We start from the raw sequence: 14,722 nt of genomic DNA, 5'->3' as shown, positions 1-14,722 counted from the left end.
AGAGCAATTGTGAGGACAGGGTAGAACTGCCCCTGTGGGTTTCCGAAACAACAACTCTTTATGTGAATGAAAGCCCCATCTTTCTCCCTCAGAGTGGCTGCTGGTTTCAAACTGCTGGCCTTAAGTATCGCAGCCCAGCATGTCACTACTAGGCCCCCAGATTAGAATTACTGAGAACTACCTTGCTGGACTTCAGGGTGGGCATAGGAAGATAGTGGTTGGCGCAAAGTGAGGGAGAGATAAAGTCTGAGATGAGGAAAAGACAAGTCATCTTCAAAGGTGGTTGTAGTTCAGAGAAAGATCGACATGCTCATAATTGTGTGTCCTGCATGGGTAATTCAGCCAATTTCCATTGTCTACATTCAGATAATTCTTTAAATTTCTATTTCCTACAGTTATTGCTCAAGTAGTCACTAACAGCCTTCCCAGGCAGCAGATCAGACAAGGTTTCGAATTTTTCATTTATTTTTCTTTTGATTTTAGAAATTCTTTTACAGTTTTGTCCATCTTTTCCTTGATTTTATCAGTGATTATCTTGTACCTTCTCTCAAGCCATTGAGAGCACCTAAATATAATTCTTTTGGTTTTCTTATGTTTTTATATCTGTAGTATAATATTTGAACAACCTTTTTTCAGGAAAAGCCTTCTATTTCTTATTTACATTGTGATTCACCATTATTAGTTTCATCATCATCATCATTATCCATTTATGATCTAGGCCAAACCCGTGAGGTAGGCAGAAATTTGCCCACGGTCCCTGAGGGAGAGTGGGGTGGAGACTCTTCAGCAAGCTGAGAGTTCATCTTTGTTGAATAAGCAAACGATTTGTTGGGCACCTACTGCGTGCCCGGAACCGCGCTCAGTGTTAGGAGGCTGCTGTTCACGTCGGTTACGTCAGTCCCCATTCACAGCAACCCCGGGTGTGCACAGGGTTTTCAAGGCTATGAATCGCCAGGCCTGTCCTCCTAGGTGCCTCTGATGGGTTCTATCTGCCCATCAGAGTTAGAGAGGGGTCCAGAACAGGCCTAGCCGCAGAGGTAAACTCATCATTCAAAAGGGAAACAAATGACCGGACCATGTAAGACAAGGCAGATCGTGCAGGCCGAACAACGACAAGGGTTCCCAGGGAGAAGAAATCACATCCTAATGAGAGGAGTAGGAACGACCGTTTTCGGGAAAGAAGGGATATGTAAGAAAACCTATGGAGACTTTGACAGAGAGATAAAGGGCTTCCAGACATGAGATCATAAGAACAAAGTTTGAAGTTTGAACATCTTGTGTAGCCTGGCCAGAAGTCCCAATATATAGGTGAGGAGCAGGGCATGAAGTAGAAGGGTATTTGGAATCATATAGAGGTAGACTGAGTCCCAAGCAGAGGAATCCGTTCTTGCTTCTAGATGCAGCAAGAGCAGATTTTAGGAAGCTCACCAACAGCCTGTGGAATGGTTTGAAGAGAGTGGAGGATGGTAGTCTAGAGATGGCTCTATGGCCCTGTCGGAAGGGCCAACGTGAGAACAGAAAAGAGGTGAAAGTGAAGGCAGAGCGTACTGGGAAAGAAGAAAGGAAGGGGTCTAGAAGCCTAAAGACAATTCAAGGAGGAGAGGAATCTACAACTCAGTCCAGAGTTCTTCTGCAGGCCGTGGCGATGGTCTGTGATGAGGGCGCCAACTCCAAAAAGGGTCGAAGGAGCTACCGGCCAGAGGAGGGCTTGGTGTGGTGGTTATGCCTCCTGTTGGGACTCGAGGAGATTAAAAACAACAACAACAACAACAAAAACTTTCTTCTCAGGCCCCAAGGCAGAAACCTGAGTTCTTTGGAAGCAGAAGAGATCTTAATTGTTCTCCTTTCTCTCTCTTTGAAAAGAGTCCAAAGAACCTGGGGGTGGGGGGGGGGGGGATACACAGAGCATAAAGAGACAAGAGCAGGACTGGAAATGGGCAGCAAGCGCCTTGTCTATCAGCAGTCACTGATCTCATATCCCATGTACGCTAAGGACACACTCCTGGAGAACGGGAACTGAGAACATCCTTTGGGTCCAAAGATGAGCACTGCTAGGGTCTTAGACTCTTAGCAAGCAGGCATCTGCCGGAGCAAATCTAGGGGGACAAAGAGAAAAGGAGGAGGGAAGGGAAATCTATCTTTTTTTTGGGGGGGTGGTCCATGTATTTATGGCTTTTAAAATATGGCCGTTCCTTCGTTAGGACAAGGGGTACCCAGGAGCAGAGTGGGCAACATCAAGCAGGTCTTGGCCCTCTGTGGCTGGTCCTACAGATGCTGATATTCACGTCCTCATCCGGCTTGGCCAGCTCCAGTTGGAAGTGCTGAGGAAGGAGGTGCTGAAAAAAGTTCTCTGTCCCATGTTCCTCTCTCATCTTGGAAGCCAGATAGATGGTCCCCAGCAGCAGTGGGAAGGTGGGCTCCAGGTACACAATATCAGCCCCGAGCACCAGGTCATAGTCGCCAGGGAAGACATGCTGGTCAGTCCCCCAGGCTAAGGCGCGGATCTGGGCCTGGCCTCCAGCTGGCACGTTGGCCTGGACTTTGCTTTGGATCTGTTCTAGAGCCAGAGGCAGGTCAGTGCTGGTAACATCCCCTCCCTGCAATGCAGCCAGGATCCCCACGATGCCAGTCCCTGTGCCCAGTTCGATCACCTTCTTCCCTTGGAAATCCACATTTTGCCTCTCGAAATAGTTGCACAGGCTCAAAGCCGCGTCCCACACGCGCGCTGCCACCCTGAGGCGGGCCCCGAAGTTCTGCGTGATGCTCAGCACATGCTCACAGAAGCAGAACCGACTGTTTTTCCGAGTAATAATCTGCGAAGAGCCCGACCTCGCGCGGGAACACAGACTTCGCCTCTGATTCAGGCTGTGGGTCTGGGTCCGCCATCAGGCCGAGCACGCCCCGTGCCAAGGCGTGCGCTCGGATCCCGGATCTGCAGCTGGGCGGGCGGGGGCGGCCGGCCTTGGCGGTGTCTGGGCTCCGCCTCCCTGAATAAACTTTTGTTTTTGTTTGTATGATTTGAAATGGTCTGTTGTCCTAATCTATTGATTGTATTTTGATTTACTTCACCCTCATTATTTGTTTTGCATTGTCTTCCTCTCTCCAGACAACAGGACAGTTGCTAGCTGGTGAGTTCGGCAGCACCGTGTCGCTCATTGCCCGTATCTGGAAGGGCTGGTGGTGGGTGGGAGTGTGGTCCCGCATCTCTGTTTGCTGACGGTGCAGAGCCACTGAAATCAGATTGGAGACAGGTTGGCGGCCACCACTCATAGTTCCGGTGTTGGCGAGGCTGGTGGTACTTGCCTTGTGGGCAGAGCAACAGGTGCAGTGAGTGTGGAGCGGTAGGATGGCTGGCTCTCAACGGAGGACGAGGCATTTTTGTAAAAGTGGGCGGGTCACAAAGGAAACGAAGGAGAAGGGAGTTCTAGGAAGGAAGAAAATGAAAAACCAACAACAATAAAAGAGGGAGAAAATGCAAAAAACCCACATGCACTCAGTGGTGGAAACGTGGAGCTTGCTTTAGGGGACAGCCCTCTCCTGAGTGTGCAGGGTCAGGGGGAGTGCGACTGAACCCTGAGGTGAGGAGAGGTGGGCCACCAGTGCAGTCGGAGTAAAGAAGGGGAGGGGTGGGGGGGGGGGGAGAGAATGAGAAAAAGCAGGTGGAAAAGGGAATGGAGAGAAGAAACCAAAAAAGCAGCCCCCAAACAAACCAACAGCCTGGCATCAGTATTGGCTGTCAGACATGCCTGCAAGGAACTCCCTCAGGGAGTGGACCTGCTGACCCCACAGAAGAAGAAACCTGGGCACCCACTTTGCAGGATAAAACAATAACCAGGGGCAGAAAGGGAAGAAGCAGAGACAAACAACATTTGAGGAAGAGGGAAGCACTAAGAAGAAGGAACAAACATTACAGTAGGTCGGGCTGGTGAAAGCACCACCCGGCCAGTCAACACGCTGTGTGGGAATAGAGCACTGTCTCCAGGAAGGGGGCCTCCCCGGGGAGGGTGGGGCGGCTACCTTGTGAGTGCTGGGGCAGGTGGGGTACTTGCTCTGTAGAATTGTTAAAAAGACAAGGGAGGATGCATTGTTTTAAGGAGGAGCAAAAAGCAAAGGGAATGGGAGCTAGGCAAAGAGGGAAGGAGAAATGGAAGCCAGTGTGGCACAGCCCGGGCAGTTTGAGGGGAGCAATGGGTTGACCAGCCAATGGGTGGGCAGGACAGAAGCCACGTCTGTCCATCACTGGGAGGCTGAGCAAGGTAAGGTGGAGGCAGTCACATTTCTCTTCTCTGGTCACTCATCCCAGATGGAGTTCCTGCTTCCATCCCAGGTAAGCAAAGCTGGCCATCTGGATTTTGTTCTGATTGGGACCTGTAAGCTAGAGGGTTGACTAGAGAAACAAATCTAGAGACACTCATGTGTATAAGAAAGAGGTTTGCAATATAAACTTATATACAAGAGCAATTGAATATTGAGAAAACATCCCAGCCCAGTCCAGAGCTTGTCCATACGTCCTATATTAGCCTATATGTCCAATACCAGTCTCTAAGTTCCTCTTCAGACTCACGAAGCACAGGCAATGATGCCAAATGCAGAAAGATCACAGGCCAGTGGGTGGAAAGTCTTGTGGATCCAGTGGTCTTAGAACAGGTCAGCACAGGCAGGGGTCTCCACATGGCCCATCCAGCTCCAGGGCTCTGGCTTCGTCAGCATGGCTCCAGCAGGATTGTCGTCAGTACTGTCGCACAGGGAGTGAGTGTATCTGGCCTCTAGGGAGCTGTTTATCTCTGTGGCACCTCTCAATGAGGTCATCAAGCTGCAACCTGATTGACAAGCTGGACTCCACCCCTTCACAAGTTGACATCAGATTATGTTACTCCTGCTTGTGCCTTGCCTTCATCCAGCGTCTCCCTCTCATTGGTAATTGGTCTACTTCTCTATCCTTTCCTTTGGCGTCCTCACGGGGGTCCAGGACTGTCAACCATATTTGTTTTACTTCGTGTCTCCAGCCTTCATTGTAGAGGATCCAAACTCTCTATCCACCCAGCCTGCCTCCTGAGCACTGGATTTTTAAGAATCCTTGTGCATTCCCAAGTGCTTTATTAAAAATACTCATTTAGATGGGGGGGGGGGAGAAAAGGGCTAAATAACATAGGGTTTTAGAATATCATTTGAATACATTGATAAATTGGTGTGGAACTCAATTCATTCCAAATTCGTGTTTGAGTACTGAAAAGTTCGAGAACTAGATCTATTTTTCTCATAAGAAATAATGAAAACTTAATATACTGGTTCTGAGGACAATTATAACTGTAAAAAATGACACTTATAAAATCATTTTTCCAGGACTTTACGTCACTATGGAGGCTTTCATCTTTCTTCATATCACTGTCTCACATATGCTATGACCATCAAGTTGATTCTGATTTATCCACATTAACAGTTACTGTTCAAGCTGTTCGATAGCTGGCGTTCACTGTTTCATGGTTTACGATTTCACACCTGTTGCTATATTAGCCACTACAATCACTTTTTTAATCGCTTTAATCACCCCCCTTAACAACAAATGTTGATAATATCGACAACCTTATTGTATTCCTCTACCAAATCAGACAAGCGGAGCCTTGAGTCAAATGTCGCAATGATTTCCTTCTTTCACCCTATCGCGGTTCTCACCGTTTTCCGCTCAGCTGTATTGCTAGCCTTTTTTAGCAGCCATAGCTAGGCTGTTTCATGCCAAAAGAAGGCGTGAAAAAAGCACAAATGACAAATGTCTTAACTTGTGGACAGAGCACTAGATGTCTGGGTGAGAGCAGCGCTTTGACTGAAACGTCATGCCTTGGTGTTCAAGGCCAGGCTGGAGGTGAGACTGACTCCCAGCCCGTACAGCTCTTTTCCAGTCTGATTCTCAGGTCAACGATGAAGCAAAGTTGAGAACACATTGTATATGTATTTTTTTCCTGAGTTTTGCTATTCAAGTAGTGGAAAGTTCCAGCTTGGAGCCGTTAGACTACCGACGTCACTCTATCGTGCCCCGCTAAAGGACAAGCAGATCCGTCTTGGAAGAAGTAGGGCCAGAATGCTCCTTAGGGGCAAGGATGGCAAGACGTTGTCTTACAGACTCTGGACATATTGCCAGGAGAGACCATTCCCTGGAGAAGGGCATCAGGCTTGGTAAAGTGGAGGGTCAGCTAATAAGAGAAAGATGGGCAGACAAGATGGCTGCACTGATGGGTGCAGATGGACTGAAACAGTGGCTGCCCCACGGGTTCAGGCATAGTCGTGAAGCTGGCTCAGGCCTGGGCCATGCTTTGTTCTGTTGTGCATAGTGTTTTTATGGGTCAGACCGACTCAATGGCACCTAACCGCAATATCAACCACTTATGACCACAGCCACTAAAAAGAGCAGATAGGAACCTTAAGGTCGGTGAAACTTAAGGTCAGTTAACAAGGAAGAACATTTTGGAAAAAGAGGATGATGACAACTGTCTGACTTGAAGAATGTAACCAACGCCAATGATTTGTAACCATAGAATGTATCGAATTGTTATCTGTTCTGCAGTGGCTGAGACGAAAAATAAAATTAATAATGAAAACCCAAACAAAACCTATTGGCCAGTTTTGTTCTGTCATGGGGGGTTGCTGTGATTAGTTGGCATCACCTTGACTGCACAGAATATTAACATTCATCCACAAAAAGTGAAATTGATGAAACGATTGGTGACAGATCAATGCATCACAGTTATTGATGGCACGACAGAACTGAGGGCAAGTGGGAGTGGGGGGTGGGCACCTGTGGATTGTTAGCTGGAAGATTCCACAAGACGGACTCAGTGCCTTCCAAACAGGGTCGTCAGGACACGGCTGATTGGACATAACTCATGACCATGAGACACCCCCCCCCATTACTGCCTCTGGTACAGACATCTCTATCAAGGACACATCCAGACAGGCCCCCAAAAGATATTCCCTTCCCTAGCTGTTCAAAAAGGAGTGGAGGTAAACCACTTTCTAATGCACTCTGCCTGAGGGTAAGGCTGGCTGCAACCTCAGTTAAGGAGCTGAATTTGACGGAGGCTTAATGCACTGTGGGGACTTGGCACGTGGGTTGGGGTTTTCACTGTCATCCATCATTCCCTCACTACCACCGCGTCCATTTCCCCTCAGAGAGAGCCTGTAGGAGAGGGTAGAACTCTGTGTGTGTGTGTCTGAGACGTTAACTCTGTATGGGAGTAGAAAGCTTTATCTTTCTCCTGTGGAGGGCTTGATACTTTCTTACTGTTGACCTGTAGGTAGCAGCCCAACACATGCCCACTGTGCCACCAGGGTACCCGTGTTCCTGTTATCACTCAAACGCACTGCCCTCCAGTCATATATTCCACGCGATAATTATGATCCTGCTCGGGGCAGCTATCTATCTTCTTGGATGCTCTCTCTTTGTGGGTACTGGTCCCAAGTGAACTCCGATACCATCAGGCTCCTCCTGCCATCCATAGCCCTCTGCAAATGGGATGCTCAGATTTAAGCCCTAACACAGAATACAGGCTTGAAGATCAGTAGTTTGAAACAACCAGATCCTCAGGGGAAAGAGGGGGCATTCTACTCCTTTCTACAGTCTTGGAAACTCACAGAGGCGGCTGAACTCGAAAACAATGGGGACAGAATACTGGAACAAGTGCACGAAACCAAGGTGCGGAACCAGGAAATCCCCAGAGGCCAAGGGAGTGAAGGCCCCAAGAGGGTCTGCAGGCACTTAGAGGCCACATGCTCTGGAGAGTTCCCCACGGCCCCTTTGCAGAGCACACTGGAAAGAGAAGAGACGTGATCACAGGAGGGCAGTTAGCTTGTCCCCTCTGGCTGGGGAGGCATGGTTGAGGGTACTGGCCAACCTTTTTGGCTGAGTTTAGGCACACTTGTGTGATGTCATGTGCCTAGGTGGTTGCCAGGTTTAGTTTCACCTGCGCCTAGGCGGGTCTAGTCTGCTCAAGTTCAGGGTGGATTTTTCCAAAGGTATCTAAAGGGTGCCTGGTTTCCATGCAGCCCCTTTATTGTAGCCCTAGGCAGGCATTTGGGCAGACAACGCTCCCTTTGTTCCTCTCCTGGCTACCTAGCAATGCCATTTAGAGGTATGCCTTTGGACTGTATAAGGGTCAGGTGGCAGGACACCACTGGCTCACCTCCGTCTCTACCCTGCTTTCCCCATTGGCCCTTATTCTTGGATCCTGATTGGTCTTGGAAGCCATGATGACTTGTAGCCCTTATGTGCTACCTTATTATGTGAGGCACTATTGGGATGGGTCCTCCAGCCCTCTAGCTGACCCTGACAACAGGGTCACTATGAGTCGGACTGGACTCGGTGGCAATGGGAGTTTAACAGAAAAGAAGATGCGATGGAACTGATTAGACACCAAATTCTTGATGACATCATACCAAATTGTGAATAGATTAAAGAGTATAATGTATTCAAAAGTCTTGTCCACAAGCTTCTAACCTTCCTGAAATCAACCGAAACGAAATCGGATTTGTGAAGGATAGTTCTTTTTTCATTTTCTGTCTGTGCTTTCTGAGCACGGTGACTGCTTAGCTCTGATACAAGTGTTTCTTGTATGAAAGCTATTTCTCCTATCAAGGAAAGGGACTGTGGAGTCACCCCACCCGACCCAGAGAGGTAAGGAATCCTGGAGTTTCTTCAGAGAGAGGCTGGGCCTGCTCAGCAGGGAGTGTGAAAAAGACAAGTCCTTAGTTCAGCCTCCTTTGTCATTGGTCATCCCAGGCCTTGGGAACTGGACAGGACTGGCAGCAGTTTACAAATGTATGTGCTTGGTAAGGCGGCCTGCTGTTCCCTTTGTCCTTGAATCTCAGGAGGTCTGATAGGAAAGCCAGAGTGTGTCTTTCTGACTACTCCAACTTCCAAGCAGTGACATGACAGGCGACTTTTAGGACAGAATCCACCATCAGTGTTCGAGGTTTGACAGATTATTCCTTTGGGTATCAGTAAAATGGCGAGTCCCCCAGCTTTCCTCCAGCTGCATGGCTCAGACAGTCGAGTGGAAACACAGATCTTTGACTAGATCTTACTATTGTTGGGCATACACTCAAGTCAAAACCTGCTCATGGCAACCCTGTAGGACAGAGCTGTTGGCACCAGTCCTCCTTGTTGATATTTTAATATAGAATAATGGAGACCTAGTGGTGAAGTGATCATGCACTGAGCTGCAGTCCCCTGGTAGGCAGTTAAAATCACCAGCAGCTCTAGAGAAAGACTGGGCTTTCTACTTGTAAACAGTTACGGCTTTGGAAACCCACAGTGAGTTGCAATGAATCCGCATTGATTCGATGGCGGTGAATTTTTTTAGTTAAGTCATATTCTGGTTGCATAGTGGGTTATGCATTAGGCTGCTAACTGAAAGGTCAGCAGTTCGAAACCAACAGCCACTTTAGACTGTGTTCTGAGAAGAGTTACAATCTTGGAACTCCTCAAGGCGATATCCACTCTGTCCTGGAGAGTCGTCATGAGTCAGAATGGACTCTATGGCAGTCAGGGAAGTCATGCCAACTAGCTGCCGAATTATTTTTGTTTTTCTAGGTCTAAAATTTTGCAGTTAAGGAGCAAAAGTTTATAATCCTTTTTTGTGTCACCTTATCATCCACTTCTCACCATCCAGCTTTATTTCTCTTTATAGACTTTCTCCAACCCCTATGGAAAATAATCAATCAAAACCATTACCATTTTCTTCTTAGAGTGAATGACAAGACGTAGTTGTTTGATAAATGCGTTTAATCTCTGTTGAAAAGCTTTGATTCTAAGGTCTGCATAGACTCATAGGAAATTACTTAACTTACCTTTGCCTCAGTTTCCCATCTGTTAGATAGGATTAATAATACTGGTTATTGCTGCGCTTGCTGTTAGGTAGGTTCCGCTTCGTAGCCACCCTGCTTACGCTGCATGAACCAAACACTGCCTGTTCCGGTGCCATCTTCACAACTAATACCATGATTAGGCCCATGGCGGTAGCCCCTGTGACCATCCATTGATTGCGTCTTTTCCTCTTTCTCATTGAACCTCTGCTTTACCAAGCATGGTAAAGGCCTTTTCCAGGCCCTCCTGACAACATATCCAACGGACAGAACACAAAGTCTCACCGTTGCTGTTTCTAAAGAGCATTCTGAGTGTACTTCTCCCAACACAGATTCGTATGTTCGTCTGGCAGTCCCTGGTCTTTTTAATATTCTTCACCAACACCATATCATATGGCAGTTACATCATCTCCTGTCAACTTGCCAAGGGGTGGAGTCTAGCCTGTCATCAGGCCATAGCCAATGAGGCCTCTGTGTGGCCATAGCCTTCTCCTGAGGATTCTGGGGATTCCTTCCTGTCTTCCTCCCTGGAGGCGGGAGACGCTCTCAGCCTGGGCTTCCAGCTGACAAGACACATGGCGCTACATTGATGGGACCAGAGCCCTGGAGCTGGAAGAGCCACATGGAGACCCAGGCCAGTGCTGAGATGCTTCCACTGACACCGGATGTAGAAGATTTTTCACTCACTGGCCTGGAATCTTTCTGCACTTGGCATCATTGCATGTGCTGCGTGAGTCTGAAGAGGAATTTATAAATTGGTATCGGGTATATGGTCTGATATTAGATTTATGAACTTGATCTGGACTGGGAGGAGATGTTTTCTTAATATACGATTGCTCTTTTATATAAAGCTCCTTCTTATACACATATGAGTGTCTATGAATTTGTTTCTTTTGTCCACCCAGACTAACACACACCATAAATTCAAAACATTACTTCTTCCATCTTTCTCATTCATCATTCATCTTTTGCAGCAGATTTGCTTAAGGCAACACGTCATTTGATTTCTTTTCTTTTTTTAAAATTTTACTTATTTATTTATTTTTATTTTATTAAAAAAATTTTTTCTTTTTAACAATAATTTTTTTTACATTTTATTAGGGGCTCATACAACTCTTATCACAATCCATACATATACATACATCAATTGTATAAAGCGCATCCGTACATTCTTTGCCCTAATCATTTTCAAAGCATTTGCTCTCCACTTAAGCCCTTTGCATCAGGTCCTCTTTTTTTTCCCCTCCCTCCTCGCTTCCCCCTCCCTCATGAGCCCTTGATAATTTATAGATTGTTATTTTGTCCTACCTTGCCCTATCTGGAGTCTCCCCCCCCCCCTTCTCTGCCATTTGTCTCCCAGGGAGGAGGTCACATGTGGATCCTTGTAATCGGTTCCCCCTTTCCAACCCACTCACCCTCTACTCTCCCATTATCACCCCTCACACCCCTGGTCCTGAAGGTATCGTCCACCCTAGATTTCCTGTGCCTCCAGCTCCCATATGCACCAGTGTACAACCACTGCCCTGTCCAGTCCTGCAAGGTAGAATTCGCATCATGGTAGTAGGGGGGAGGAAGCATCCAGGATCTGGGGGAAAGCTGTGTTCTTCATCGGTACTACCTCGCACCCTGACTGACCCATCTCCTCTCCTAAATCCCTCTGTGAGGGGGATCTCCAATAATTTTACTGGGAGCTCTTACAGTCTCATCTGATTTCTTGACTGCTGCTTCCATGTACATTGATGATGGATACAAGTAAAGTGAAGTCTTTGACAACTTCTCTCTGTTCTCATTTTATCATGATATTGCTTATCGGTCCAGTTGTGAGGATTTTTGCTTTCCTTCTGTTGAGGTGGAATCCGCACGGAAAGCTGTGGTCTTCGACCTTCATCAGTACTTGCTGTACATTTTCTTCATTTTCAGCAAGCAAACTGTGTCTTCCCATATCACAGCTTGTTCAAAAGTCTTCTACCAATCCTGATGTTGCATTTTTCTTCATATGTCCTGCTTCTCAGATTATTTGCTCAGCATACAGATGGAACATATAGGGTCAGAGGATACAACCCGGAGGCACACCTCTCCTGATTTTAAGCCATGCAGTATTCTCTTGTTCTGTTTGAATGGTTCCCTCTTAGCCTATGTATAGGTTCCACATACACACAAGTAAGTGTTCTAGAATTTCCATTCTATTCAATGTTATCCATAATTTGTTACAATCCACACAATTGAATGTCTGTGTATAGCCAATAAAATACAAGTAAATCTCTTTTTGGAATGTTCTGCTTGACATCAGTCATAATTTCCCTTGTTTCATGTTCTCTTCTGAATCCAGCTTAAATTTCTGGCAGTTCCTTGGTGTACAGCTGCAAATGTTTATCAAAGGGTTATTGCAAGGATTGAATAACCATATACACCACACACACAGATGTTGTTCTTCAGATAGTGTCTGCACATGATATGTACTATAAATACTTAGCATTATTCTACAGGCTCTTGATGTTTAAAATCAGTTTTGTTCATACAAGACAGAATAAGGCCCAACTTCTGATCCTCAGATCTCTGAAATAACCATTATTCAATTTTCTTCTCACTAAGAAGTGTTAGCTTGCTTATATGTAATTATTAGTATGAAATCTTCCTCGTAGTCTTTAGTGTACATAGTTTATTTTGGGTCCAATAAAACAGCAGTTGATCTTTGTAGATGGTGGACTATTAACTCATGCTAGTCCTAACAATCGATCACTCAATGCATTTTTATTACATGCCTTCTATGTGAAAAGCTACATGCTGGACAGCTTTTAGCTCAGAAACATGTTCCCTATTGACTCTGAATCTGGAGAAACCCTCTCTGTAAGACGTCCTTAGCCATGAATGCATAAAGTAACTTGGATCATAGTTTAGTTAATTATTTCATAATTTCTGGTTGCCTGGGCTATTTCCCCCTCTTCTTGCACCCCATCTACTCTTTCATTTTAACTCAAGAGTCAGCATGTTCTTACTTATTTTTAGGATTTGAGGAACCTTGTGATCAGAAACTTACCCTTTTTTTTGATTTTGCAACTTAACTTCCTCTTTGGCTTAGCCTGTTTTCTAACATATATATCTCTTTTGCATTATGTAGTCTGTGGTTTTGCAGGACTCTCCTTGTTAAATGAGTGGTAATTGGATGATTTCAATGATCGTAGGAGAAATCCAGATTTAGAATTGTCTGAATTTACAGAGCCTCTACAACAAGCTAGACAGGAAAATGTTAATGGGTCCTGTAATTAATAGTAGACATCATTAAAAAACAACAATTAAAACATTTACAATGTGCTCTTGAATTTGTAACAGTCTAATTTATAATGTGAATTGTATTTAAAGCAGTCAGTTATTTAGAATTCCCACAGTTGTAAAAGCAGTAGAGTTTTGAAACTCAAGAATGATGAGGTTGCATGTTATGTTTTATGTTGGGACAAGTCTAGAGTCATGTGTATATACCGTTTAGCGTCGTATTTTCCTAAAGGCAAAAATGTAGCAACTCAGGCCAAACTATAAAGTTTAAGTCTATTGGCAAATAAAGTAAGGTACTAAATATTTAAAATTTATAGAAATAAGCTATAATAAACTACGTTGCTCAATCATTTTTTGCATATTTTAATTGTACCCTTTTTAAAATGTGTATTTTCTTTTAGAAAAAGAAGTGTATCTATCTTTTTACAGAGTATCTATCCATCTAATCTATGTATTATCTCTATTGTGTCATTTTTCTTAGTTACAGAGTATTCAGTTTGGTTATGATTCATAATTCATTTAATCAGCTCCATATTGAGAGACTTCTAGCTTTTTATTATAAACACTACCCATTGTCATGTAGTCATTTTCAACTCACGGAAATCCTATGTAACGTTTCCGAGGCAGTGTATAATTACAAGAGCATCTAGATCCAGAGAAGCTGGTTGGTTTGAACTGCTGGCCTTGAGGTTATCAGTTCAGCACTTCCCCAACAGCATTCATGCTCAAATGAAAATTTTTGTCTGAACGATTTTGTACATATCTGAGTAGTATTTTTATTCCTATAAGTAGAGACTTGTGGATAAAAGAGTATGTGCATTTGAAATTTAAGTGGTTAATGCCAAATTGCTCTCCATAGATACTGTACCAGCTATACCACCAATGAAGGGCAGGACCCGTTTTTCTACATCTTTGTCACTCTGATTGAGTGACATTGCTGTTAGTGTGAAGTGCTGTCAGGGGTTCTGACTTACAGCAGCCCTCTGTCCACCAGAACCAAGCACCATCCAGTCCTCCCAGTTATTGTTATGTTTAGCCCGTTGTAGCAGCCACTGGGTCGATCTTGGTGAGGGTCTTTTGCGTTATCTCTGACGCTCGACTTTACCGAGCAAGATGCCCTTCTCCGGAGACTGGGCTCTCCTGAGAACACGTCCAAAGTACGTGAGACGTTAGCATGTTATTTTCTTTCCTTTCTGTAATTATGAGCGACATTAAACATCTTTGAAATGCTTAAAAATCATTTGTATTTTGCTTGGGTCAACCATCTACTCATCTGATGTTCTTTACAATTTCTTCTGTGTGTGTGTGTGTGTGTGTGTTGAGTGACTGGTTTTTTTGTCTTAAGTGTTTGTAGAATTCTAAATACTTGTTTAGTACTTACCACGTGTTTCAACTATTCACTATTTTAATATTTTGGTGTTTTGGTGCATGGCATTTTTGAACATCAGGAATTATTAGAATTTTATTCACTCAAATTCACCATTTCCTTTATGGGTTTTATATAACTTGGTAATAAAATTATTTTCTCATCTAATATTATAAAAACATATGTTCTATGTTTCTAGTGCAGTGGTTCTCAACTTGTGGGTCGAGACCC

At 45.0% G+C, this 14,722-nt stretch overlaps 1 pseudogene; it reads right to left on the bottom strand.

Moving 5' to 3' along the window:
* Positions 1–2,234: 2,234 nt before the first annotated feature.
* On the bottom strand, positions 2,235–2,886 carry LOC142452682 (EEF1A lysine methyltransferase 3-like; annotated as a pseudogene).
* Between the last annotated feature and the right edge of the window lie 11,836 nt (positions 2,887–14,722).

This window comes from Tenrec ecaudatus, chromosome 7 (genome assembly GCF_050624435.1).
Source record: "Tenrec ecaudatus isolate mTenEca1 chromosome 7, mTenEca1.hap1, whole genome shotgun sequence".
NCBI lineage: Eukaryota > Metazoa > Chordata > Mammalia > Afrosoricida > Tenrecidae > Tenrec > Tenrec ecaudatus.
The sequence above is the reverse complement of the archived record's forward strand: the minus strand, read 5'-3'. Positions and strand labels throughout refer to the sequence as shown.